We start from the raw sequence: 24,146 nt of genomic DNA on the forward strand, positions 1-24,146 counted from the left end.
CTTACCAGGGTGAGTATAGTGTCAAGGGTGAGTATACTGTCCACGGGTGAGTATACTGTCCAGTGTGAGTATACTGTCCACGGGTGAGTAAACTGCCCAGGATGTGTTTATTGTCTCTTCCTTCATTGCCCAGCCTCTCTTACCAGGGTGAGTATAGTGTCAAGGGTGAGTATACTGTCCTCGGATGAATTTACTGTCTCTCCCTTCACTGCCCAGTCTCTCTTACCAGGGTGAGTATAGTGTCCAGGGTGAGAATACTGTCCAGAGTGAGTATACTGTCCAGAGTGAGTATACTGTCCAGGGTGAGTATACTGTCCACGTGTGAGAATACTGTCCAGAGTGAGTATACTGTCCAGAGTGAATATACTGTCCAGGGTGAGTATACTGTCCAGGGTGAGTATACTGTCCAGGGTGTTTTTGTTCCCCAATCCCTTTTAGTTTTCCTCATCTGTGACGCTCAGTTTCATGACTCTACAATCTCTCTTCTTAGCAGCTGTTTCTCTCTCCCAAACTCACTTCTACGAAATCTGTTTTTTTTTCATTCCCTAGATTTCCAATTTTCAAAATCTTAGCAACACTCTCCATTCTCTAGATATCAAATTCAATTTCCGTCAGATTAATACCCGTCGCGGTAATCTAATAATGCATCTCTTCCATTTGTCACTGTTGCTTCCGGTATTTCTTCTCCTGTTTCTCTTGTCCTCTACATAACTTTGGAGAAACTGGCCTCTGCCTGACAGACTTGAAGAGGACAAAAGGTGTGTTCACCTTGCCAGAGATCACAGTCATCTTATTAACTGGTCTTCTACTTACACTATCTACCCTTCTTCTAGGCTTCACAGACGTCGTTTTGTTGAATCATCTATTATATACAATTTTATTAACATTAATTTTAGCCCTGGTTTTTCTACTGCAGGTTCCTGACTCTTTGTAAACACTGTTAAATGCTCTTATTGTATCGTCGGGACACTTCATCTGACCTATGCCGCCTCCTCCTCCTCCTCTCCCTCCTTTAGACCTGTCTTTTGACTTTCCTCTTCCCTTCTTCCTTATATTTTCTAGCTTCGGGCACCAGGCTTGCTACATTTCTTCTCTGCCTCCTTGAGGGTTGGTGTTACAGTGTTGACGTACTTTAGTCTCCACCACCTTGAAAGGTTTGAAGACTGCATCACTAGTCATGCCTGATGTAGGCCAATAACTCTCCTCTATATTTTGCTCTTTTATACCACTACTGCTACTACTGCTGCTGCTATTACTTTATATTAGGTGTTATCAGTGATTTCGCTGGACATAAACCAGAAAAGACGCTTCAAGTGTTGGTGAGGTTAGGTAAGATTTGTTAGGAAACAAACGGGTCTTAGTTATATGCTGGCAAATACTAAGAGTGTTGAATGTTGTCTGTACATACAAAAGACATTTCGTGATGGTAATCAGACGAGAAGGAACACCTACAGGGCCCAGCCAGCCAGTTGATCTCAGGTATGTTTCTCACTTGGTGGTGTGTTAGGAAAGCCCTCATACCTTCCGTGTTTCAGTTAAGCAGACTGCAGTCCGTGGATCTGAGCAAGGCCAGGTAGTGGTTTGAGAATAAGGTGGTGTCAGAATAAGGGCTTAGGTATGGTCGTTACTGCTAGAAGGTGTCAATGTGTCAGCTAAACGTACTGTGTACCGCTTCTCTGAAGTCCCACTCACACCGGCGATCAGTGTGCTGGAATATTAACCTGGTAATGGATCCAGGGGCCAGATATCTACAGGAAGTCACTCAAGTGAGTGTTACAGTGCTCAGTGCACACTTGTTTGCTGTGCTTTAGTCTACCACTGCCAAGTGGTTTCAGAGATGTGGGGAACCTGACATTTCTAAGGTCGTGATTGACATAAATCCTGTAATGTCAGAATCAGTTAGGTAAGCTTTACCAACTTCCCTCGCTCTCTGACATATGGTCCTTTGGTCTTCTCTAACTCTCACCCCAACTGTGACTTGACACTAGCTACCACCATCACCAGCACCATCATCACCACTACCAGTGCCAACACTGCATCCATTAACACTAACACCAGTAGAAGCAACGCTTCCACTAACACCAACACTGCCTCCTACACCACCAGCACCAACACTGCCTCCACCACCACCAGCACTGCTTCCACTACCACCAGCACCAAGACTTCCTCCATCACCACCAGCACCAACACTGCCTCCATCACCAACAGCACCAACACTGCCTCCACCATCACCAGCACCAAGACTTCCTCCATCACCACCAGCACCAACACTGCCTCCGTTACCACCAGCACCAACACTGCCTCCACCACCAACAGCACCAACACTGCCTCCATCACCACCAGCACCAACACTGCCTCCACCACCACCACCAGCACCTAGACTTCCTCCATCACCACCAGCACCAACACTGCCTCCATCACCAACAGCACCAACACTGCCTCCACCATTACCAGCACCAAGACTTCCTCCATCACCACCTGCACCAGCACTGCCTCCATTACCACCAGCACCAACACTGCCTCCACCACCAACAGCACCAACACTGCCTCCATCACCACCAGCACCAACACTGCCTCCATCACCACCAGCACCAACACTGCCTCCACCACCACCAGCACCAACACTGCCTGTACCACCACCAGCACCAACACTGCCTGCACCACCACCACCACCAGCACCAGAACTTCCTCCATCACCACCAGCACCAACACTGCCTCCATCACCACCAGCACCAACACTGCCTCCACCATCACCAGCACCAAGACTTCCTCCATCACCACCTGCACCAGCACTGCCTCCATTACCACCAGCACCAACACTGCCTCCACCACCAACAGCACCAACACTGCCTCCATCACCACCAGCACCAACACTGCCTCCATCACCACCAGCACCAACACTGCCTCCACCACCACCAGCACCAACACTGCCTGTACCACCACCAGCACCAACACTGCCTGCACCACCACCACCACCAGCACCAGAACTTCCTCCATCACCACCAGCACCAACACTGCCTCCATCACCACCAGCACCAGCACTGCCTCTACCACCACCAACACTGTCTTAATCAATACCACCATCAATATTATCAGTACTGCCTCCAGTAACAATAGCACCAACAGTGCCTCCACCTGCACCACCACTATCAGCATAAACATTGCCTCCACTAACTCTCGCACCAGCATTACCACTACCACTTGCACCAACACTACCACTACCACCAGCACAAGCACTGTCTCCAGTAACACCAACGCTGCCTCCACCAACACAAGCAACAACACTGCTTCCATTAATACCAGCACCAACACTGCCTCCGCCAACTCCAGCACCAACACTTCCACAAGCACCAACACCTCCACAAGCACCAACACTACCTCCACCAACACCTGCGCCAACACTGCCTCCTCCAACAACAACATAGGTTAGATGATAGTCTCATCACCAAGCAACACCTCAGTTCAGCGGCAAGATCCACCAGGACCTTCAAACCACGGTCACATCCCCAGCAGAATGTAATTTATCGTGTGCCCCTGTCAGTCCTACTGCCTCGCTGACCAGATATCACTGGTCACCTCTCCACCAATACCCAACCCAAAAAAAGCTCTCCAGCAACAACCCAACAAGAGACCTCCCCCAACAAAAGCTCTCCATCACCACCGACCAATATTGCCATCGACGTGCCTACCATCTACCAATATCACCGGAGTATTGCACACTGTTCTCTCGCTATTTCCAGGTGAGATAGACAGTTTAGCTCTGCCGTGATAGACGGTTTAGACCGTCTGTGCAAGACGCGATGAACAGTCCAGCTCTACTCTGCAAGAACCTCTGACAGTTCAGGTCTACCGTGTCCAGATACAATAGCCGCTGAGATAGACAGTTGAGCTCTGCCGTGGGTGACACCACACACACGGCAACAAGACAGTTCTCCGAGTGTCAGTATCCAGTTTACAGGAGGTCGTCACCAGTTGTGAGACTTCCACCTGTTTTTTTCCTCCCCGATTCTGTTAAAGAAAAATTTGCCTTGTGATCAGTGTCTCGAATATCTTCTCGAAATGCATAATTTTGGAATTCAATCTCTTATAGGTTCGTATACCACCTATTGTTATCAAATCGTTTTATTTACAGCAAATCGAAACGATTGTTGTGTACTAATACAGAGAATTTTTCATTTTGATATAATGATTGATGACAATAATAATAATAATAATAATAATAATAATAAATAAATAAAAAGTCACAACACCGTGACTGGAACAGTCCACAAAAAACCCTCACTAAAGAGTCTAAAACTTATGACAACGTTACAGTTCGACTTGGACCATTAACTAGTCACACAGAAGCGCGAAGAGAAGGGAGTCAAAATATAAACGAGAGGGTGGGTGTGGGGGGGGGGGGGTCAGAGGACAGGGGAGGTAGAAATGGAAAAGGAGTAATAATAATGTAGAAAGTAGTAGAGACACAACAGTGATCGATCTGACAATACGAAAGAAGTGATGGCAGTGAAAAAACAGGAAGAGAGAGGAGAGTAAGCGAAAAAATAATTGTAAAGGTGGTAGTAGAAGCAACAGTAACAGTAGTATCAGTAACAGTAGTATCAGTAACAGTAGTAGTAATAGTAGAATCAGTAGCAGTAACAATGATAATAGCAGAAGTAGTAATAGTAGTAGTAATAATAGTAGTAGCAGTAGTAGTAGCAGTAGTAGTAGTAGTAGAAGTGGTATTATTATTATTATTATTATTTTTATTATTATTATTATTATTATTATTATTATTAGTAGTAGTAGTAGTAGTAGTAGTAGTAGTAGTAGTAGTAGTAGTAGTAGTAGTAGTAGTAGTAGCGGTAGTAATGGAGATAGTCTAAAGAAGAAGAGAAGAAAGGAGCACTGCAGGAAAGGTAATGTCCCACGGGGGTAGAGCAAAATCCCATCGGGACAAAACCCGTAAGACAGAACCCATCAGGCAGAAGACTAGAAAGTACAAGAAAATGAAGGAAAGGTAGGGAGAGGATGAGATAAAGATCAGATCAAGTCACGAGTATTCTAAAACTTGGAGCATTTGACACTACCGAGAAAGAAAGACATCTACAGAGACAAAGCCAGGACTAAGAGTCTATGATTTGTATTAGGAAAGTTGTGTATACGGGATTATTCAGCATGCCTCATATTAATTAACTGGTCATTTGCTAAAACTGTGTATAAGGGATGCTTCTTGTTGAAGCATCCCTTATACACAAATTTCCTAATATGAGTCTTAGTCCTGGATTTGTCGCTGTGGCGCACATCAATCAAATAACTGTTGCAGTAAATGTGTCTGGCAAATTTAAGAATAGCGTTTCGACATCTGAGGAGTCATTTACGACACTGTACACCGTACACTGTACACACTGTACGTCAGGAACTCAACCTGACGACACTGGAAGACAGGAGGACTCAGATGAATTGACAAGGTGAACAGGGACAGAATGTTTCAGAGAAGGGAAACAGTAACAAGAAGGAGCAACTGGAAGTTGAAAACTCAGATAATTGTCAAGAAGTATTTCTTTTGCCGTAGAGTTATCAGGAAATGAAATAATCTGAGTGAAACGGTAGAGGCTGGATCCATATATAACTTTAAGAAGAGGTACGATGAAGCTCTTTTTGCCTGGAGAGAGAGTGGACCTACTAGCGACCAGTTAAGAGGCGGGGCCAAGAGCTGTGACTCGACCCCTGCAACCACATACACGTGAGTACACACACACACATACAGAAAATATAGTCCCAATTTAAAAAAAAATGAGACAGACACGCAGCATTAAATTACAGACCAGTGTCACTGACATGTATAGTATGCAGTCATGGAGAAGATTATCAGGAGAAGAGTGGTGGAACACCTAGAAAGGAATGATCTTATCAGCGACAACCAGCACGGAGTTCTATGACAAGGTGACACCACTAAGAAAAGAGAGAGAGGGGAGAGTAGACTGCGTTTTTTTGGGTACTGTAAGTAGGCTTTTGACACAGTTTCATATAAGAGATTAGTGCAAAAGCTGGAGGACCAGGCAGATATAACAGGGAAGGCACTGAAATGGATCAGAGAATACCTGACGGGAAGATATCAGCAAGTCATAGTACGTGATGAGGTGTCAGAGTGGGCGCTTGTTGCGAATAAGAAATTTTTTTAAAGAACTTCAGAATGTGGCCTGTTACCATTTATCTCTTATGCAACAAGATTTTTGGATCCGAGTTATAGGTATTTTAGAGTCTAGGGGAAATAATTTCAACTGGGAAACTCCATAGAATAATATTCAAATTTATTAAAGTATTTAAATACAATACTTTATCTTCTCTTTGTAGTTAATTTAACTTAATACTTTGTACAATAAATTTACCATATACATTTAGTTCAAAATCATGGAAATGTCATATTAATAAGGAAGTTTAATTATTCTTCCTGTATCTAAGTCCTCATTAATATTTACGTCTCTTTCTTAACAAGACTGTAGACTCAAAATACAAAAGGTACAAGATTTAACAAGACCTTTGAATCTGGCTGTAAAGTATCTATGGATTACTGAACTGACCAAGAATATAAATATCAAAAGAGTCTTTCAAAGTAATGAGGAACAAAGTGAGTCAGCTCTATAGTCCAATTCTTAAAACCATTCAACTGTACACCGTAAGAGCCGATATACGATCAGTTGTCAGGGCTAGAGCTGGGAGCAGACTGACTACTTGCCAGTCTGTTGACGTGTTGTCAGGTTGGATCAGCTGAGCCACGTCAGCCAGCCGGACGTAAACAATTGAACAATTCACCGGATGGTTCCGAGACTTAAACTCTATATACACAAGAAATCCTACCTAACCATAATAGTAAAATAATAGTGATAATTACAAAATAGTGATAATAACGATAATAGTGATAATAACAATAATAGTGATAACAAAATAGTGATAATACCATGGTATTTTTCATATATTAACAGATAATAATATAACGCCGAAAGTCTCTATTTTAGCTATAAACGGGGACTTTCGCGCTATAATATTAAGTGATGAACATTTTCTCTTACAACAGTTAAATAACACAGGATGACCAATTTCGAAGATATAACACCCCCCCCGTACGACAATAGGTCGCAGTAGGGAGTTTGCAAGTGTCCTTGGTAATATCTCCTTTACAGTAAGCGCCCTCTTGGTAAATAAGGCATGTAGTATGACGGAAGAATGGAGAAGAAATAACTCGATCAGCATGGTTATTTGCCAGAGGATGAGCTTTTGGAACAACGGCCGGAAGAACTATCTGGAGTGGCTTCCATCACAATTCGAGAATAGGAGTCTCGGACATGACTGTCAGGGTCATCCATGTGTACCTAATACTTCGTCCCATCAACGAAACGGCTTTCATAGTCATACTGTCAATATAAAAGAAAATCATTAACAAAAATATATAATATACATATAAATTAGGCTCTAAGAGTACTCATTTCTTAACTTTACATTTTAAGGTATACATTTTTTTTATTAGGGGCGAGAAAGAGCATCAGCAATTATGTTAAGGGACCCACTTAAGTGTTGAATACTAATCAGATAAGGTTGGATCCTCAGAGCCCACCTGAGGATTCGGGTGTTCTTTGATTTCATAATATAAATTAAAGGGTTGTGATCAGAAAATACCATAATTTTATGGGGGGAGGTTCCCAGATAAATGTCAAAATGTTCCAAAGATATTACTAGGGCAAGAGCTTCTTTCTCTACAGTGGCGTAATTCTTTTGGTGACGTTTTAACTTTGAAGAAAAATAAGATATAGGATGCATAATATCAGTAGAGGGGGATTTCTGAAGTAACACCGCCCCCACAGCATAACCGCTGGCATCGATGTGTAAATAGAAGGGTTGATTAAAGTCAGGACTTTTCAATACGGGTGACAAAGAAAGCAACCGATTCAACCGATTAAAAGCTATCTCACAATCTTTCGTCCAGCAAAACTTCATCTTACTACTGGTTAACTCAGTAAGTGGAGATGCAACCTGAGAAAAATTAGGACAGAAACGTCGATAATAACCAGTCATTCCAAGGAACCTCTGTATAGACTTTCTATCTTGAGGGATAGGAAACTCGGCAATTGCCCTAACTTTTACATCAACAGGACGTACCTCACCTTGACCTATACAAAAACCGAGGTATTTAATCTTGGCTTGTCCAAACTGACACTTGGCTAAATTTATGGTGAAGTTGTACTTTTCTAACTTCTTAAATAAGGTTTCCAGGCTAATTAAATGTTGCTCCCACTCATTGCTATATATAACAAGATCATCTAGATATGCATCCACTCCTTCTAAATCATTGGTCAGCAGGTTCATCAGGCGCTGAAAGGTAGAGGCCGCGTTACACAACCCGAAGGGCATAACACGATAATTGAATAATCCGCCTTGTATAGTAAATGCGGATATTTCTTGGGCTCGCTGGGTAAGCGGCACTTGGTAATAACCCCTTAATAAATCCAGGCGGGTGACATAGGCGGCTCCTGATACTCTGTCTATTAGATCATCAATACGGGGTAGTGGGAAACCATCTGGTACCGTGAGAGCATTAACCTTACGATAATCAGTGCACATTCTAGAAGTTCCATCAGGCTTGGGAACTAATATACAGGGCGAGGCCCACGGACTTTTACTCCGTTCTATGAGTCCATGGGACAACAAAAATTATATTTCTTTGTTTAATGTTTCTTGTTTGAGTGGACTTGCCCTATAAGGTGACTGTTTGCAAGGCTTTGCTCCTTGTACATCTATGTCGTGAATTCCCAATGTACAACACCTAGGGACGTCATCGAATAAAACCTCATAACGTAATATCAAGTCTTTGATATCTTTTGCTTTCTTTAAATCAAGGTCCATAAGAAAGGTATCAAGAGATTGCAATGTCTCTGAATTTTTTAAACGTACTACACCATATTGGTGTGTGCAGCACCAGTTTGGAACCCGCACCTCGCCAAGCACGTTAGGAAATTAGAGAAAGTGCAAAGGTTTTGCAGCGCCACTGTTCCCGGAGCTATGGGGCATGTCCTACGAAGAAAGGTTAAGGGAAATCGACCTGACAACAATAGAGGACAGGAGAGAGAGGGGGGGGGGACATGATAACATAACATAAAATACTGAGAGGAATTGACAAGGTGGACAGGGACAGGGACAGGATGTTCCCGAGATGAGACAGAAATAAGAGGTCACAATTAGAAGTTGAAGATTCAAATGAGTCACAGGGATGTTTGGAAGTATTTCCTCAGTCAATGAGTTGTCAGGAAGTTGAATAGTCTGGAAGGTGACGTAATGGAGACAGGATCCATGCATAGCTTTAAGAAGAGGTACGCAAAGCTCATGGAGCAGGGAGAGAGTGGACCATGTAGTGACCAGTGAAGAGGCGAGGCCGGGAGTTGTGACTCGACCCTTGCAACCACAATTATATGGTTTGGAACCCACACCTGGTCAAGCACGTCAATAAATTAGAGAAAATGCAAAGATTTGCAACAAGAATAGTCTCGGAGCTAAGGGGAATGTACTACGAAGAAAGGTTAAGGGAAATCGACCTGACGACACTGGAGGACAGGAGGGTTAGGAGAGACATGCTAAAGTCATATAAAATACTGAGAGGAATTGACCAGGTGGACAGAGATAGGATGTTCCATAGATGGGACACAGAAACAAAAGTTCACAATTGGAAATTGAAGACTCAGATGAATCATAGGATGTTAGGAAGTATTTCTTCAGTCGTAGAGTTGTCAGGAAGAGGCACAGTCTGGAAAGTGATGTAGTGGAGGCAGGAACCATACATAGTTTTACAACGAGGTTTAATAAAGCACAAGGATCAGGGAGAGAGAGTAGTGATCAGTGAAGAGGCGGGACCCCTGCAACCACAAATAAGTGAGTACACATACACACACAGGAGCTGTGACTCGACCCCTGCAACCGCAATTAAGTGAGTACACACTCACACACACAAAACACCTGACCTTATCTAGAGTAGATACTCTCTCCTTCTTGTGGCTTTGTCATAACCACTTTGCCAAATCCACTTTTCTCATATCCAGTTTCTCATTTCCACTTTGCTAAATCAACTTTGTCAGGTTCACTTCAGAACCCACGTATGGAGACAGCCTCACCTTCAGAGTGCATATGTTCATCCCTGTTCACTTTACTCACACTGAGATAATTTCATTGGTGTGATATCGTTCAGTGGACGTTGCCACTACCTCGGAGTATCTTGAATGTTGTGATCATGTTTCCTCCGCATCATCGTATCCTAAAACTGTCTTACTTGCTCTCGTAAACTAATGGTCTCATATACTCCAGTACTGGTGTCATATATCGATCTTTCATACCCCAGAACTAGTCCTGCACCCCAATACTGGTCTGGCACCCCATTACTGGTCTTTCATACCCCAGTACTGGTCCTGCACCCCAGTACTGGTCTGGCACCCCATTACTGGTCTTTCATAACCCAGTACTAATCCTGCACCCCAGTACTACTCAGGCGCCCCAGTACTGGTCTTTCATACTCAAGTACTGGTCTTGCACCCCAGTACTGGTCAGGCACCCAAGTACAGGTCTTTCATACCCAGTACTGGTCTCGTACCCCAGTACTGGTCTTGTACCCCAGTACTGGTCTGGCACCCCAGTCTGGCACCCCAGTACTGGTCTGGCATCCCAGTACTGGTCTGGCACCCCAGTACTGGTCTGGCACCCCAGTACTGGTTTGGCACCTCAGTACTGGTCTGGCACCCAAGTACTGGTCTCTCAAACCCAGTACTGGTCTTGCGCCCCAGTACTGGTCTTTCATACCCAGTACTGGTCTCGTACCCCAGTACTGGTCTTGTACCCCAGTACTGGTCTGGCCCCCCAGTACTGGTCTGGCACTCCAGTACTGGTCTGGCACCTCAGTACTGGTCTGGCACCCCAGTACTGGTCTGGCACCTCAGTACTGGTCTGGCACCCCAGTACTGGTCTGGCACCTCAGTACTGGTCTGGCACCCCAGTACTGGTCTGGCACCCCAGTACTGGTCTGGCACCCCAGTACTGGTCTGGCACCCCAGTACTGGTCTGGCATCATGGACAGTGTCTCGTTGATAGTGAAAATCTGTTGATATTCAGGTTATCTTCCCTGTCCTGGGTGGCACCTGTCTGTTTCTCTTGCCCGGTGTGACACTACGGTTTTAGCGCTTTCCCACTTAATGAATTAACAATAATAATAATAATAATAATAATAATAATAATAATAATAATAATAATAATAATAATAATATTAATAATAATAATAATAATAATAATAATAATAAAAATAATAATAATAATAATAATATTAATAATAATAATAATAATAATAATAATAATAATAATAATAATAATAATAATCTGACACTGGTGAGGCAGTGTTTAATATTTCATTCTACGTTAATATCGCTGACTCCATTTCTCCTGTTTGATATGTGTTATATTATCCACTTGTGAACACTCCTGGTCACTCCGTTAAGTTTCTCCAAAAATCTGATTTGAGTGGACCGTGTCAAAGGTTTCCTGGCTAGCCAGTAATGTGAAGTCTATCCACACTCTCCTCTCCTCCGTGAATCCAATCCTCCTTTCTCAGAATTTAAACAGGATTTTCTTTCCTGAATCTGTTCTAATTACACTTAAAAATCTATAATTTTACTAACTGTAAATTATTTTAAGCATGAGTGTCTTCCTGTATATATAATTGTGTATGTGTATTGTTTATGCCTGTGTGTATGTGTGTATTTATTTTTATATGTTGTATTTGTCTAGCTTACTCTGACTGTTACTAATTTCACTGTTTTTTTGTCTTATGGGGGTTCAACCTCTAATTCCTGTATGACCAAGTTTATTGTTCCCCATTAATCTGCAACACAATTCTGTCTATTGTACAACCATACGGTAAATTGTACCATAATACTGTAAGCTGCAATATCGTACTCTGTCTATTGTACCACAACACTGTCAGTTGCAAAACTGTACTCTGTCCATTGTTCCATCACACTGTCAGCTGCAACACTGCATTCTGTCCATTGTACCACAACACTGTCAGCTGAAACACCGCATTCTGTCCATTGCTCCATTACAATGTCAGCTGCAACACCGCACTCTCTCCATTGTATCACAACACTTTCAACTGCAACACCGCACTTTGTCCATTGTGCCACCACACTATCAGCTGCCACACCGCACTCTGCTCATTGTTCCACCACACTGTCAGCTGTGACACCGCATTCTATCCATTATTTGACCACACTGTCAGCTGCAACACCACACTCTGTCCAATGTTCCACAACACTGTCAGTTGTGACACCACACTCTGCCCAGTGTTCCATAACACTGTCAGCTGCAACACCACACTCTGTACAACGTTCCACAACACTGTCAGCTGCAACACCACACTCTGTCCAGTGTTCCACAAAACTGTCAGCTGCAACACCACACTCTGTCCAATGTTCCACAACACTGTCAGCTGCAACACCACACTCTGTCCAATGTTCCACAACACTGTCAGCTGCAACACCACACTCTGTCCAATGTACCACAACACTGTCAGCTGTAACACCACACTCTGTCCAGTGTTCCACAACACTGTCAGCTGCAACACAACACTCTGTCCAATGTACCACAACACTGTCAGCTGCAACACCACACTCTGTCCAGAGTTCCACAACACTGTCAGCTGTGACACCACACTATGTCCAGTGTTCCACAACACTGTCAGCTGTGACACCACACTATGTCCAGTGCACCACAACACTGTCAGCTGTGACACCACACTATGTCCAGTGCACCACAACACTGTCAACTGTGACACCACACTATGTCCAGTGCACCACAACACTGTCAGCTGTGACACCACACTATGTCCAGTGCACCACAACACTGTCAGCTGTGACACCACACTATGTCCAGTGCACCACAACACTGTCAACTGTGACACCACACTATGTCCAGTGCACCACAACACTGTCAGCTGTGACACCACACTATGTCCAGTGCACCACAACACTGTCAACTGTGACACCACACTATGTCCAGTGTACCACAACACTGTCAGCTGTGACACCACACTATGTCCAGTGCACCACAACACTGTCAGCTGTGACACCACACTATGTCCAGTGCACCACAACACTGTCAACTGTGACACCACACTATGTCCAGTGCACCACAACACTGTCAACTGTGACACCACACTATGTCCAGTGCACCACAACACTGTCAGCTGTGACACCACACTACGTCCAGTGTACCACAACACTGTCAGCTGTGGCACCACACATTCAACCAAAATTCCTCAAACACAACTTGAAACCAGATAGTTGAGTTTTCATCCACTAATCATCCTTCTGTTCTTCTTATTGTCGCTTATTATTTGTTCTTCCTGCCTTACATTGCACCACACCTTACACTTCACTTGGTTCAGACATAACTATTGTGCCAAGAATCTTATATATATATATATATATATATATATATATATATATATATATATATATATATATATATATATATATATATATATATATATATATATATATATATATATATATATATATATATATATATATATATATATATATATATATATATATATATATATATTTCCTCTATCCATGTCTAATGAAATAATCTTCATATAACTCAAAATGTAATATATCATTGTGTATCGTAAGTTCGTATTTAAGTTCCGCTCTTCCTAGTTAGTTACGACTAGACAATTACAATTTTCTGTTTTATGTGTTTTTGTTTGTTTCTTTGTTCTTATGTCTGTGTGTGTGTGTGTGTGTGCGTGTGTGTGTGTGTGTGTGTGTGTGTGTGTGTGTGTGTGTGTGTGTGTGTGTGTGTGTGTGTGTAGTATGTGTGTACTCACTTAGTTGAGGTTGCGGGGGTCGAGTCCGAGCTCCTGGCCCCGCCTCTTCACTGATCGCTACTAGGTCACTCTCCCTGAGCCGTGAGCTGTATCATACCTCTGCTTAAAGCTATGTATGGATCCTGCCTCCACTATATCGCTTCCCAAACTATTCCACTTACTGACTACTCTGTGGCTGAAGAAATACTTCCTAACATCCCAGTGATTCATCTGTGTCTTCAGCTTCCATCTGTGTCCCCTTGTTACTGTGTCCAATCTCTGGAACATCCTGTCTTTGTCCACCTTGTCAATTCCTCTCAGTATTTTGTATGTCGTTATCATGTCCCCCCTATCTCTCCTGTCCTCCAGTGTCGTCAGGCTGATTTCCCTTAACCTCTCCTCGTAGGACATACCTCTTAGCTCTGGGACTAGTCTTGTTGCAAACCTTTGCACTTTCTCTAGTTTCTTTACGTGCTTGGCTAGGTGTGGGTTCCAAACTGGTGACGCATACTCCAATATGGGCCTAACGTACACGGTGTACAGGGTCCTGAATGATTCCTTATTAAGATGTCGGAATGCTGTTCTGAGGTGTGTGTGTGTGTGTGTGTGTGTGTGTGTACTCACCTATTTGTACTCACCTATTTGTGGTTGCAGGGGTCGAGTCTTAGCTCCTGGCCCCGCCTCTTCACCGGTTGCTACTGGGCCCTCTCTCTCCCCGCTCCATGAGCTTTATCAAACCTCGTCTTAAAACTGTGTATGGTTCCTGCCTCCACTAAGTCATTTTCTAGGCTATTCCACTGCCTTACAACTCTATGACTGAAGAAATACTTCCTACTATCTCTCTGACTCATTTGTGTCTTCAACTTCCAATTGTGGCCTCTTGTTTCTGTGTCCCCTCCCTGGAACATCCTGTCTTTGTCCACCTTGTCTATTCCACGCAGTATTTTATATGTCGTTATCATGTCTCCCCTGACCCTCCTGTCCTCCAGTGTCGTCAGGCCGATTTCCCTTAATCTTTCTTCATAGGACATTCCCCTTAGCTCTGGAACTAACCTTGTCGCAAACCTTTGTACTTTCTCTAGTTTCTTGACGTGCTTTATCAAGTGCGGGTTCCAAACAGGTGCTGCATACTCCAGTATGGGCCTGACATACACGGTGTACAGTGTCTTGAACGATTCCTTACTAAGGTATCGGAATGCTGTTCTCAGGTTTCCAGGCGCCCATATGCTGCAGCAGTTATCTGATTGATGTATGCTTCCGGAGACATGCTCGGTGTTATACTCACCCCAAGATCTTTCTCCTTGAGTGAGGTTTGTGGTCTTTGGCCACCTAGCCTATACTCTGTCTGTGGTCTTCTGTGTCCTTCCCCTATCTTCATGACTTTGCATTTGGCAGGATTAAATTCGAGAAGCCATTTGCTGGACCAGGTGTCCAGTCTGTCCAGGTCTCTTTGAAGTCCTGCCTGGTCCTCATCAGATTTAATTCTCCTCATTAACTTCACATCATCTGCAAACAGGGACACTTCTGAGTCTAACCCTTCCATCATGTCGTTCACATATACCTAAAATAGCACTGGTCCTAGGACCGACCCCTGTGGGACCCCGCTCGTCACAGGTGCCCACTGTGATACATCATTACGTACCAAGACTCGTTGTTTCCTCCCTGTCAGGTATTCTCTGATCCATTGCAGTGCCCTTCCTGTTATATGCGCCTGATGCTCTAGCTTCTGCACTAATCTCTTGTGAGGAACTGAGTCAAAGGCCTTCTTGCAGTCCAAGAAGATGCAATCAAGCCACCCCTCTCTCTCGTGTCTTACTTCTGTTATTTTATCATAAAACTCCAGAAGGTTTGTGACACAGGATTTGCCTTCCGTGAATCCGTGCTGGTTGGCATTTATACTCCTTTTCCCTTCAAGGTGCTCCACCACTCTCCTCCTGATAATCTTCTCCATAATTTTGCATACTATACACGTCAATGACACAGGTCTATAGTTTAGTGCCTCTTTTCTGTCTCCTTTTTTAAAAATGGGAACTACATTTGCCGTCTTCCATACCTCAGGTAGTTGCTCAGTTTCCAGGGACGTGTTGAAGATTGTGGTAAGTGGCATGCACAACATATATGCTCCCTCTCTAAGGACCCACGGGGAGATGTTGCCCGGTCCCATTGCCTTTGAGGTATCGATGTCCCTTAGCAGTTTCTTCACCTCCTCCTCATCTGTATGTATGTCGTCCAACACTTGTTGGTGTATTCCTTGCTGGTGTCCCCATCTGGTCTGTCCCCCCAGAGTCCTTCCTGTCTCTACTGTAAATACTTCCTTAAATCTCGTGTTGAGCTCCTCACATACCTCTTGATCGTTTCTTGTGAGTTCTCCACCTTCTTTCCTCAGCCGTATCACCTAGTCCTTGACTGTTGTCTTCCTCCTAATGTGGCTATACAGCAGTTTCGGGTCAGATTTGACTTTCGATGCTATGTCGTTTTCATACTGTCGCTGGGCCTCCCTCCTTATCTGTGCATACTCGTTTCTGGCTCTTCTACTAATCTCCTTGTTTTCCTGTGTCCTATGCCTCCTGTAGTTTTTGCCTCCCTACACCTTCGGGTAAACCAAGGACTCGTTTCGGTCTTCCTATTATTTCTGTTTCCCTTGGGAACAAAACTTTCCTCTGCCTCCTTGCACTTTGTTGCCACATATTCCATCATCTCGTTTACTGATTTTCCTACCATTTCTCTGTCCCATTGAATCTCCTGCAGGAAGTTTCTCATACCTGTGTAGTCCCCCCTTTTATAGTTTGGCCTGTCCCCTTCAGTTCCTGTTACCTTCTCCACTTGTAACTCTACTATATAGTCAAAATTCAGAACCTCGTGATCGCTAGCTCCAAGGGGCCTCTCGTAAGTGATGTCCTCAATGTCTGAACTGCTCAGGGTGAACACAAGATCCAGTCTTGGTGGCTCATCCTCCCCTCTCTCTCTGGTTGTGTCCCTGACATGTTGATGCATGAGGTTTTCAAGTACCACATCCATCATCTTGGCTCTCCATGTTTAGGGACCCCCATGTGGCTCCAGGTTTTCCCAGTCGATCTCCCTGTGGTTGAAATCGCCCATTACCAGTAACTTTGCTCTGCTCGATTGAGCTCTTCTTGTCACCTCAGCCAGAGTGTCCACCATCACCCTGTTGTTTTCTTCGTACTCCTCTCTTGGTCTCCTGCAGTTCTGTGGTGGGTTATACATCACTCCAATGACTACTTTATGTTCTCCGGACTGAATTGTACGTACAATGTAGTCTCTTTCTCCAATCATGTCCATGCCTTCCATTTCCTCAAATCCTCATCGGTGTTTTATGAGCAGTGCAACCCCTCCTCCCCCTCTACTCCTTCTATCTTTCCTCAGGATCTGATATCCAGTTGGGAAGATTGTGTCTGTTATTGTCTCAGCGAGTTTTGTTTCTGTGACTGCTATGATGTCTAGGGATTTCTCATTGATTCTTTCGTTCCACTCCTCATGTTTATTCGTTATTCCATCCGCGTTTGTGTACCAAACTTTCAGTTTCTTTTCTATCATTGTGGTCATGCAAGAATATTGGGGTTGGGAAGCGAGAGCCTTGGTGGGGGCCTATATGGGGCTGTGGTGTAGGTGGGGTTTGTGATGATGGGGGTGGGGTCAGAATGCCCATAAGGGACAGCTGTTGGGGTGAGGTTTGTGATGTGGGGGTTGGTGGCAGAGGGAACAGTGAGTTGGTTGTAGTATAGGTTGCTCAGTTGCGTTGGGAATGTCGCGGTTGGAGTCTTTTGGTGGGAGATTCTGTGGGGTGTGTTTGCCCTTTCTCCTGTGTCTGGGTCCTGCTTATCTTCGTCATTGCCTCTCGTTCCTCCTTGCATCTCTGTATCCTCTCTTTCAGTGTAGTCCTTTCTTCTTGTGTTCTGTCGCAGTCGAGGTATACTCTCTGGTGCCCCTGTTTGTCCCTCAGTCTTGCTTTCTCTTGCAGAATCCTGGTTCGAGCTGATTCTTCCTTGAAAATTACTTTGACAGGCCGTATCCTTCCACTCGCAAACCACCCAGTTCTCTGAAAATTTGTCACCTGGGTCATATTGCCCTCACCTATTGTTTTCATGATGCCTTCAATCATTTTTTTCTCCTCCTGTGTGTGTGTGTGTGTGTGTGTGTGTGTGTGTGTGTGTGTGTGTGTTTGTTTGTTTGTGTGTGTGTGTACTCACCTAATTGTGGTTGCAGGGGTCGAGACTCAGCTCCTGGCCCCGCCTCTTCACCGACCGCTACTAGGTTGTCTCTCCCCCTGCTCCATGAGCTTTATCATTTTTTTTATTATCACACTGGCCGATTCCCACCAAGGCAGGGTGGCCCGAAAAAGAAAAACTTTCACCATCATTCACTCCATCACTGTCTTGCCAGAAGGGTGCTTTACACTACGTTTTTAAACTGCAACATTAACACCCCTCCTTCAGAGTGCAGGCACTGTACTTCCCATCTCCAGGACTCAAGTCCGGCCTGCCGGTTTCCCTGAACCCCTTCATAAATGTTACTTTGCTCACACTCCAACAGCACGTCAAGTATTAAAAACCATTTGTCTCCATTCACTCCTATCAAACAAGCTCACGCATGCCTGCTGGAAGTCCAAGCCCCTCGCACGCAAAACCTTCTTTACCCCCACCCTCCAACCTTTCCTAGGCCGACCCCTACCCCGCCTTCCTTCCACTACAGACTGATACACTCTTGAAGTCACTCTGTTTTGCTCCATTCTCTCTACATGTCCGAACCACCTCAACAACCCTTCCTCAGCCCTCTGGACAACAGTTTTGGTAATCCCGCACCTCCTCCTAACTTCCAAACTACGAATTCTCTGCATTGTATTCACACCACACATTGCCCTCAGACATGACATCTCCACTGCCTCCAGCCTTCTCCTAGTTGCAACATTCATCACCCATGCTTCACACCCATATAAGAGCGTTGGTAAAACTATACTTTCATACATTTCCCTCTTTGCCTCCAAGGACAAAGTTCTTTGTCTCCACAGACTCCTAAGTGCACCACTCACCCTTTTCCCCTCATCAATTCTATGATTCACCTCATCTTTCATAGACCCATCCGCTGACACGTCCACTCAAAAATATCTGAATACATTCACCTCCTCCATACTCTCTCCCTCCAATCTGATATCCAATCTTTCATCACCTAATCTTTTTGTTACCCTCATAACCTTACTCTTTCCTGTATTCACTTTTAATTTTCTTCTCTTGCACACCCTACCAAATTCATCCACCAATCTCTGCAACTTCTCTTCAGAATCTCCCAAGAGCACAGTGTCATCTGCAAAGAGCAACTGTGACAGCTTCCATTTTATGTGTGATTCTTTATCTTTTAACTCCACGCCTCTTGCCAAGACCCTCGCATTTACTTCTCTTACAACCCCATCTATAAATATATTAAACAACCATGGTGACATCACACATCCTTGTCTAAGGCCTACTTTTACTGGGAAAAAATTTCCCTCTTTCCTACATACTCTAACTTGAGCCTCACTATCCTCGTAAAAACTCTTCACTGCTTTCAGTAACCTACCTCCTACACCATACACCTGCAACATCTGCCACATTGCCCCCCTAAAGAAGAAATACTTCCTAACATCCCTTTGACTCATCTGAGTCTTCAGCTTCCAATTGTGACCCCTTGTTTCTGTGTCCCATCTCTGGAACATCCTGTCTCTGTCAACCTTGTCTATTCCACGCAGTATTTTGTATGTCCCCTGTCCCTCCTGTCCTCCAGTGTTGTCAGACCGATTTCCCTTAACCTCTCTTCATAGGGCATTCCCCTTAGCTCTGGAACTTGCCTTGTTGCAAACCTTTGCACTTTCTCTAAATTCTTGACGTGTTTGACCAGGTGTGGGTTCCAAACTGGTGCTGCGTACTCCAGTATGGGCCTGACGTACACAGTGTATGAAGTCTTGAACGATTCCTTACTGAGGTACCGGAACACTATTCTCAGGTTTGCCAAGCGTCCATATGCCGCTGCAGTTATCTGGTTAATGTGTGCTTCTGGCGATGTACTCGGTATTATGCTCACTCCTAGGTCTTTCTGCTTGAGTGAGGTTTGCAGCCTTTGGCCATCTAGCCTATACTCTGTCTACAGTCTTCTTTTCCCTCCTCCGATCTTCATGACTTTGCATTTGGCGGGGTTAAATTCTAGGAGCCAGTTTCTGGGCCATGCATCCAGCCTGTCCAGGTCTCTTTGTAGACCTGTCTGGTCCACGTCTGATTTAATTATCCTCATTAACTTCACGTCATCTGCAAACAGGGACACTTCTGAGTCTATCCCTTCCGTCATGTCGTTCACATATACCCAGAATAGCACTGGTCCCAGGACTGACCCCTGTGGGACCACGCTCGTCACTGGCGCCCACTGTGATACCTCATCACGGACCATGACTCGCTGTTGCCTCCCTGTTAGGTATTCTCTGATCCATTGCAGTGCCCTTCCTGTTATACGAGCCTGTTCCTCTAACTTCTGTACTAATCTCTTGCAGTCCAAGAAAATGCAATCAACCCACCCCTCCCTCTCATTTCTTACTTCAGTTACCTTGTCGTAAAACTCTAGTTGGTTTGTGACACAGGATTTGCCTTCCATGAATCCGTGCTGGCTGTCGTTTATAATCTTGTTCTGCTCCATGTGCTCCACCAGTCTCCTCCTGATAATCTTTTCCAAGACTTTGCATACTATACATGTCAGTGACACTGGTCTATAATTTAGTGCTTCATTTCTGTCTCCCTTCTTAAGATGGGAACTACATTTTCCTTCTTCCATACTTCAGGTAGTTGCCTAGTTTCAAGGGAAGTGTTGAAGATTTTGGTTAGTGGCACACGTAGTGTCCCTGCTCCCTCTCTAAGGACCCACGGAGAGATGTTGTCCGGTCCCACCTCCTTTGAGGTTTCAAGGTCACTTAGGAGCTTCTCAACCTCCTCCTCAGTTGTGTGTAATTCATCCATCACTTGTTGGTATTTCCCTTGTTGCTTGTGTGTGTGTGTGTGTGTGTGTGTGTGTGTGTGTGTGTGTGTGTGTGTGTGTGTGTGTGTGTGTGTGTGTGTGTGTGTGTGTGTGTGTGTGTGTGTGTGTGTGTGTGTGTGTGTATGTGTGTGTGTGTGTACTCACCTAGTTGTACTCACCTAGTTGAGGTTGCGGGGGTCGAGTCCGAGCTCCTGGCCCCGCCTCTTCACTGATCGCTACTAGGTCACTCTCCCTGAGCCGTGAGCTTTATCGTACCTCTGCTTAAAGCTATGTATGGATCCTGCCTCCACTACATCGCTTCCCAAACTATTCCACTTACTGACTACTCTGTGGCTGAAGAAATACTTCCTAACATCCCTGTGATTCATCTGTGTCTTTAGCTTCCAACTGTGTCCCCTTGTTACTGTGTCCAATCTCTGGAACATCCTGTTTTTGTCTACCTTGTCAATTCCTCTCAGTATTTTGTATGTCGTTATCATGTCCCCCCTATCTCTCCTGTCCTCCAGTGTCGTCAGGTTGATTTCCCTTAACCTCTCCTCGTAGGACATACCTCTTAGCTCTGGGACTAGTCTTGTTGCAAACCTTTGCACTTTCTCTAGTTTCTTTACGTGCTTGGCTAGGTGTGGGTTCCAAACTGGTGCCGCATACTCCAATATGGGCCTAACGTATACGGTGTACAGGGTCCTGAACGATTCCTTATTAAGATGTCGGAATGCTGTTCTGAGGTTTGCTAGGCGCCCATATGCTGCAGCAGTTATTTGGTTGATGTGCGCTTCAGGAGATGTGCCTGGTGTTATACTCACCCCAAGATCTTTTTCCTTGAGTGAGGTTTGTAGTCTCTGACCCCCTAGACTGTACTCCGTCTGCGGCCTTCTTTGCCCTTCCCCAATCTTCATGACTTTGCACTTGGTGGGATTGAACTCCAGGAGCCAATTGCTGGACCAGTTCTGCAGCCTGTCCAGATCCCTTTGTAGTTCTGCCTGGTCTTCGATCGAGTGTATTCTTCTCATCAACTTCACGTCATCTGCAAACAGGGACACCTCAGAGTCTATTCCTTCCGTCATGTCGTTCACAAATACCAGAAACAGCACTGGTCCTAGGACTGACCCCTGCGGGACCCCGCTGGTCACAGGTGCCCACTCTGACACCTCGCCACGTACCATGACTCGCTGCTGTCTTCCTGACAAGTATTCCCTGATCCATTGTAGTGCCTTCCCTGTTATCCCTGCTTGGTCCTCCAGTTTTTGCACCAATCTCTTGTGTGGAACTGTGTCAAACGCCTTCTTGCAGTCCAAGAAAATGCAATCCACCGACCCCTCTCTCTCTTGTCTTACTGCTGTCACCATGTCATAGAACTCCAGTAGGTTTGTGACACAGGATTTCCCGTCCCTGAAACCATGCTGGCTGCTGTTGATGAGATCATTCCTTTCTAGGTGTTCCACCACTCTTCTCCTGATAATCTTCTCCATGATTTTGCATACTATACATGTCAGTGACACTGGTCTGTAGTTTAATGCTTCATGTCTGTCTCCTTTTTTAAAGATTGGGACTACATTTGCTGTCTTCCATGCCTCAGGCAATCTCCCGGTTTCGATAGATGTATTGAATATTGTTGTTAGGGGTACACATAGCGCCTCTGCTCCCTCTCTCAATACCCATGGGGAGATGTTATCTGGCCCCATTGCCTTTGAGGTATCTAGCTCACTCAGAAGCCTCTTCACTTCTTCCTCGGTTGTGTGCACTGTGTCCAGCACTTGGTGGTGTGCCCCACCTCTCCGTCTTTCTGGAGTCCCTTCTGTGTGTGTGTGTGTGTGTGTGTGTGAGTGTGTGTGTGTGTGTTTGTGTGTGTGTTTGTGTGTGTGTGTGTGTGTGTGTGTGTGTGTTTGTGTGTATGTGTGTGCGTATGTGTGTGTGTGTGTGTGTGTGTATGTGTGTGTGTGTGTGTGTATTTGTGTGTGTGTGTGTGTGTGTGTGTGTTTGTGTGTGTGTGTGTGTGTGTGTGTGTATGTGTGTGTGTACTCACCTATTTGTACTCACCTATTTGTGGTTGCAGGGGTCGATTCACAGCTCCTGGCCCCGCCTCTTCACTGATTGCTACTAGGTCCTCTCTCTCCCTGCTCCATGAGCTTTATCATACCTCGCCTTAAAACTATGTATAGTTCCCGCCTCCACTACTTCACTTTCTAGGCTATTCCACGGCTTGACTACTCTATGACTGAAGAAATACTTCCTAACATCCCTTTGATTCATCTGAGTCTTCAGCTTCCAATTGTGACCTCTTGTGTCTGTGTCCCATCTCTGGAACATCCCGTCTTTGTCCACCTCGTCTACTCCGTGCAGTATTTTATATGTTGTTATCATGTCTCCCCTGACCCTCCTTGCCTCCAGTGTCGTCAGGCCGATTTCCCTCAATCTTTCTTCGTAGGACAATCCCCGTAGCTCTGGGACTAGTCTTGTTGCAAACCTTTGCACTTTCTCTAATTTCTTGAAGTGCTTGACTAGGTGTGGATTCCAAACTGGTGCTGCATACTCCAGTATGGGCCTGACGTAAATGGTATACAGTCTTGAACGAATCCTTACTGAGGTATCGGAACGCTATCCGTAGGTTCGCCAGGCGCCCGTATGCTGCAGCAGTTATCTGATTGATGTGCGCCTCGGGAGATATGCTCGGTGTTATACTCACCCCCAGATCTTTTTCCTTGAGTGAGGTTTGCAGACTTTGGCCGTCTAAACTATATTGTGTCTGCGGTCTTCTTTGCCCTTCCCCAATCTTCATGATTTTGCATTTGGCAGGGTTAAACTCAAGGAGCCAGTTGCTAGACCAGGCTTGTAGCCTGTGCAGGTCTCTTTGTAGTCCTGCCTGATCCTCTTCCGATTTGATTCTTCTCATTAACTTCACATCGTCCGCAAACAAGGACACTTCTGAGTCTATCCCTTCCGTTATGTCATTCACATATACCAAGAACAGCACAGGTCCTAGGACTGACCCCTGTTGAACCCCGCTTGTCACAGGCGCCCACTCTGACACCTCGTCACGTACCATGACTCGTTGTTGCCTCCCTGTCAGGTATTCTCTGATCCATTGCAGTGCCTTTCCTGTTATGTGTGCCTGATCCTCTAGCTTTTGCAGTAACCTCTTGAGAGGAACTGTGTCGAAGGCCTTTTTGCAGTCCAAAAAAATGCAGTCGATACACCCCTCTCTCTCTTGTCTTACTTCTGTCACCTTGTCATAAAACTCTAGTAGGTTTGTGAC

General features: G+C 44.9%; 1 protein-coding gene across 1 annotated transcript in view; it reads left to right on the forward strand.

Moving 5' to 3' along the window:
* LOC128704266 (integrin alpha pat-2) overlaps nt 1-24,146 on the forward strand; it is a gene marked incomplete at its 3' end in the record, with an annotated part of 181,218 nt that overhangs the window by 32,212 nt on the left and 124,860 nt on the right.

This window comes from Cherax quadricarinatus, chromosome 2 (assembly GCF_038502225.1).
Source record: "Cherax quadricarinatus isolate ZL_2023a chromosome 2, ASM3850222v1, whole genome shotgun sequence".
In the NCBI taxonomy this organism is placed as follows: Eukaryota; Metazoa; Arthropoda; class Malacostraca; order Decapoda; family Parastacidae; genus Cherax; species Cherax quadricarinatus.